Source organism: Parasteatoda tepidariorum, chromosome 4, assembly GCF_043381705.1.
Source record: "Parasteatoda tepidariorum isolate YZ-2023 chromosome 4, CAS_Ptep_4.0, whole genome shotgun sequence".
Taxonomy (NCBI): domain Eukaryota; kingdom Metazoa; phylum Arthropoda; class Arachnida; order Araneae; family Theridiidae; genus Parasteatoda; species Parasteatoda tepidariorum.
Window position 1 is genome coordinate 9,752,428 of NC_092207.1, and position 6,000 is coordinate 9,758,427.

The 6,000-nt window shown below is 26.2% G+C and overlaps 2 long non-coding RNA genes across 2 annotated transcripts in view; one reads left to right on the top strand and one right to left on the bottom strand.

The window, feature by feature from the left end:
- LOC107451856 (uncharacterized) overlaps positions 1 to 6,000 on the top strand; it is a 110,523-nt gene that overhangs the window by 28,743 nt on the left and 75,780 nt on the right. The gene's annotated exons all lie outside the window — the stretch shown is intronic.
- LOC139425336 (uncharacterized) overlaps positions 1 to 6,000 on the bottom strand; it is a 97,841-nt gene that overhangs the window by 11,793 nt on the left and 80,048 nt on the right. The window lies entirely within an intron of this gene.

Genomic DNA, 6,000 nt, shown 5'->3' on the forward strand with positions numbered 1-6,000 from the left:
ATTTGAAAACAATGCAAGAACGTGTTTTTTCAATAATCAAGCAATGTGCTTAGATAGTTATCTGAGTTTAATTGTTTTATTTTCATCTTAGTAGCTTAATTAGCATATTATTTAGTATAATTTTTACACTAAACTACTCTAGTTTTAAAATTTAAGAATCTAAAAATAATTAAAAAGAACTGATGTAGATTTTTTTATGTATACAATAGATTTAACATTTTTTTCTTACAGATTTCATAAATAAAGTAAGAATTTATTTCTAGCAAGAGTTTTTCCTTTGTTTACGTAGTATATTGTCACGATGAATACACGTTCTGAATGTTAACATTAATACGTAAAAGGACTTCCGTGTAAAAATTTAGAAATAACTGGCGACAAATATTGGAGTTTTTACTTTGTGCAAACCTCACTAACACTAATATAACTGGATTACTTTTCTAAAAGGAATGTGATCATTTTATGATGCCAATTGACAATAGTAACTTAACTTAAAATTTTATTCTCCAGTCAATTATCAATTGCAAAATTATAACTTAAAATTCAATAAGAGATTTTTATCATAAAGTAAACATAAAAATGTGGTTCAGATGATTACGTTTTAAGTTATACTAGTCTATAATCTATGTTAGTTACGCAAGTTTATAAGTCTATAATTTATATTATATGCCTACTTTTTTAAAGCGATTCTATAGAGTTAAAAAAAATGATGATTTTTCTTCTAAAATATCTCTGTTTAACAAGGCGAATTAATGTACGCTAATAAATGTCAAAAAAAAAAAAAAATCAAAAGCCAAAAAGGTTTACACTTTCTAAGTCAATTATTTTATTAACGTGTTAGGTAAATACTCACAACAAATTAATATTTTTTATATGTACAGTGCGCAAAAACTAAACGAACTGCCCTAAATAATTTTTGATCTAATGATCTGATTTTCACGTTCTAAGACTCAATCTTAATGGTTTAAAGGGGATGACCTCAAATATGTTAATCAATTAGTACTGACGATATTTTGAGTTACGAAATAAGACACAAAAACACATTTTATCTAATTAATAATCTTTTTTTTTTCTCGCATTTCTGACCCTCAAAATTTAGGGGATGGCCGCAATCTAGGAAATATGGTCCCAATAGTTTTGTCAGGAGAACGGTCCAACGTTTAGACCCCTTCATGTCAATTTTATTTTTTGGCATATTCCGCCATATTTCTAGAACTTTCTAAGTGAATTTAAAAAACTTTTGTACACATTGATAAAACTTGTTTATCCAAAGATAATTACATGTAAAAATTCGAATTTTATTAAGTATTTATTATTTTATTTAATATTAGACGAAACGATTTTGAACTGTAAGGTATTTACTTTTTTTACATCATATTAAACAATTTAATTTTACAGGACGAAATACAAGTTTGAGTGAAATCGGTCGAATAAGTTCCTGACATATCCAATTTTAAAAATATCTTCTTTAAAAAGTAAACAAGTGAAAATTGCTGAGATTCCTTTTTAAAACATTTCTAAACATGTTCCAAAAGAAAATTAAAAAGCTGAATTGAGAAAGCATCACTTACCAAGAGCAAAAAGTTATACAGACTTAATTGTGTAAAGATTCACTTAATTTTTTGCATTATAGAATGAAATTAACTTAAAATTTAAACTACAAAGTAATATTAATGTCTTATATTTACAACTTTCGCTACGTGCATGTTAGATAAAGCTAAATTCTGATAATAAAAATTTTTTTTCTGAGTGCATTGAGGTTACAAACAAATTTGGATTTCTGAAGATAGTGCTGAAGATTCACTCCATAAATTTTGCTACCGGGTATTTATTTTATATTTTTTATAAGACTTCGTCTTTTTTAAAAAAAAGATCTTTAGATTAATTTTTTTTTCTATGTAGTATATAAAAATTTTTAGTTTTGGGAAAAATCAAAAAAATGTTTCAGCAAAGCAATACCAAAACTGTTTAAAGGACTTTTTTCAATTTCGTTTCTCAATTTTTTGAGAAACAATGAAACAACAATGAATGAATAAAACAAGAAATGATTTAATGGAAATCTATTAGTAATCATGCCTGTCTATGAACACTAGATTGCCCAAGGAAGTAATTTTGACTGCTTTTTAATTTCAATTAGAAAAATAAAGATGTATATAATGACACAATTAAATAGAATTTTATTAGAATATAGACTTTTTGCCCAAGATATTTTTTTATAGTTAATATTTACTAATAACTTGTAATATCACTGTAAATATAAAAAATATTAAAAATTAATTTTAAGCAAATTTCTTTACGCATTAGTTATTTTTTCACAATGCAGTCATTTTAACTGTTTTTGGCCAATATAGATATATACGGTCAGTCTTTCTAGAGTTAAAATCGATCTCAGGAAAAAAAAAGTTCAATTTTAAAATATTTTTTCAATAATTACAAATAGCAATGGGTGGGCTTCATAAATATTTTAAATTTAATTAATATAAAAATTTAAATTAAAAAAAATTCTTAAAAAATCAAATACTAAATTTAACAAGCATTTCTTAATAATTAAACTAACTTAAAGTAAGTTCTTAATATTGTAAAAGAAATAAGATTTCACAAGTTTTACGCGGCTTACCTAAGTAATTCCTTTAATTGTTACACTTATGAGTGGAAATGATAAAATATATCATCAGTTAGTATAAAAAAGTTAAAGTTATTCTTACCTCTTTTTTACTCATAGTAATTGCTCTCTGAGCACTATTTAAAGGGCATTAAAATCATAAAGGCATTTTATGTTAGGTTTTTCCAAAGTTGTTTTTTGCTAACAACAATAATTATAATAACAAAAATGATAATTATAGTAATGAAAAAGACACAGTTTGAATGTTTTAAACTCTATGCAAAGCTTTAATTTCTAACTAAATATACTACATTGCTGAAAAAATTTTTTTGGACTGCTAACAGAGAAGAACCTTAAAAGCAAATTACTAGAATTTCAAAAAATTCCTAAACTGGCAAGATTTTTTCCCCAAAATAAAAATCTATAAAATAAATAAGGAATCTAAATTTTTGCATATTTTTATGTACTTAAACACTGCAGCGTAGGAGTAACTTTTCAAATTAAATCAAAAAAGCTTCCATTTTCACTTTACGAACTATTGCTATTCTTCTTATTGACATTTTTTGCTATTTTCATTATTACCACATTGAAAGCTGTCTAACGATCGACAAAGTGTAACCTAATTGCCCTGAATTACAATCATACAGTAATAAAAGTATTTACAACTGCATGTACTATAGAGCTATAGAATAAAAGCAATCTTAGTGTATTTCAATGCACTAATACACTAACTTATAGCATTTTAATGTTTCTTAGTGTGATTTATGATTTTGTATTAACTATCTTCTTCGTTACTAATTCTCTAAGAAAAATAAAAAGCCACATTCAGCGTACCTAAACTCGCATTATGTAAAGCTATATTAGTTATCCACCCGTAAAGAACAATCTTGACTTAAATACAGAAAAAAATAACTTAAATATTATAACAATTCTTGAACTTTCATAATAATAAAAAAAAAATCGCCAATTTGGCGTGATATCTCCGTTTAGAAGATAATTAAGGAATAATTAAATTTTGTATATTTACATCCCTTTGCATTTTATGACGAGTTCATACAATGTTGCTTGCAGGGGCCGGGATAGCCTGGTCGGTAGGGCGCTGGGCCCATATCCAAGAGGTCGTGGGTTCGATCCTCGCCGGCCGAAGACTCCCCGTGTAGTAAATGGTGACTGATGCACGTTAAATCTGTCGAGTCTCAAAGTCCTCCATGTTCCCACAACAAATCAATACCTCTGGGGGTACTGATCCAGGAGTTTCCTTGTCTTCTGGATTGGTTCAAAATTACAAGGCTACGGAGTTGAACGTAAGTAGTCGTAAACTCATGAAATTGGGTCGGCTGTTCAACGACGGTTATAAAATAAAATAAAATGTTGCTTGCAATGTTGAGTTAATTTATTAATCATTTAAAAATTAGATAAAAAGAAAACGCTTTTAATTTCCGTAAGCTAAGCCTTAATTTTTTTCTTCATATAAATTTTTATTTTCCGTTTTTATAATTAGTATACAGAGCTATGGTTAAAAATTTTACAAAATATAACATGTCAATCATACATAACAGTTACGAATTTACAACAATTATGAAAGTAGCATTTACTAAAAAGTGTATAGCATGTTATTTCTATGGTGAAATTAAATTCAAAATAAAAGCTTCAAGTTAAATTTGCGAATTTACCCGCATTAAGTTAATACTTACAAATTTAATCGTTTTTAAGTATTAAATCTAATTATCCGTGTGTTACAATTATTAAAAAAAATTTTTTTTTTTAAACTTCTTGCTATGTTTTACCGAAATGAAGTGAAATTGAAGAAGTATTTGATTTACTATCAATTTTAAGTAAAAAACTGATTTTCATTTGGGCAATTGATAGCCAGGTATCGTAAGTCCAAAAACACTTAAAAATTTGACAAAATGATGGTTAATCAATTGAGCAAAATATTCATTGCTAAATATATCTAGCTAAATAATTGGGAATGTCAACGGTATTTTCTGAATGGTATTCTTGTTCTTGCTAATATGTTAGATATTAAAAATAGAATAATTGTAGTAACAGTAACATTAGCAACAGTAACATTACTGTAGTTTTTGTTACTTAGAACCAAAACTGTTTTAAGAGTAATTGTCGAACATAAAAATATTGTTTCATCCGGGGACTCCATATAATAATTTCGTCATCAATTATTGCTTCTGTTTCTCTAGGCGTTAACAATCTCATTAAAAGTGATAGACATTTTACTTGTATTGGTGGGACATAATTATTTTAAAAGTTATACTTTAATCCATTAATTCCATGTAGTAAATTTGGTGCCTATTTTTACTTCTGTTTTCGTCAACAATCAATCTTATTAAAAGTAATAGACATTTTATTTGGACATAATCTACATTGCACATAATTAACCTCGATTTCTACATCGGACATAATTATTTTTAAAGTTATACTTCAATCCATTAATTTTATGTAGTAATTTCGGTACCTATTATTACTTCTTTTGGCGTCAACAAGCAATATTATCAAAAGAAGTAGTACTTTTAATAATAATGGTTGGACATAAATATTTTATTAGTTATAGTTTCATTCATTAACTGCATGTAATCTTTTTCCGTAGTACTTCTGACTTCTGTAGTTGTTTACACACAATACTAGATTCTTTGTAGTTATTTTGAGCAAGGTATGGAAATATGTTTCTTTTTTTTCAGATGCATGAAAATTTTTTGCAGTTTAGTAATAGGTAGTTTATGTAGTAATATGGAGCATTTAACATAGAAGCACCTAATATGGTCTTTCTGTCAGACCTTCATTATCAAAAAAAAAATTATCATGCTGAAAAATTATCACGTTACAGATTTCAAAGTACATTATTAAAAAATAAAAAAAAGGTGCAAAAGCATAATCTCTTATTAAAGTTTTTTTTACATATTTATTAACTAAAGTTGATTACTACATTTTTATTTTCTGAAGTTATTTAATTAAAAGTTAACTTTAGTAAATAAAATTGGATCTTGTTGATATGACTTGACCTTTTAGGTTTTGTGTAGGAGCCTAAACTAAGGAAGCAATAACAAAAGTTATTCACTTGTATTATAGATATTATTAATATATAAATATTATAAGGCACATATAAAGAATAATTTTTATCTTAGGATAATTATTCTTTATTCAGAAATATCGCATTTATAGCAATAGATGTGTCTTGATAACGACTATTGCTTTTACCATTCTTGTTTCTCTTCAATTTAGTTTTTATTTTATTCATGTTTTTAATATTAATTGGTGTTTATATATATATATATATATGTATTTATGTATATATAGGGTAAACTAACCAGTGAAGGAACACTTAAGCTTCGCTTGCCTTTTAAAAAATCATATTAATTTCGAAATTCGCAATTTTAGTTAAATGA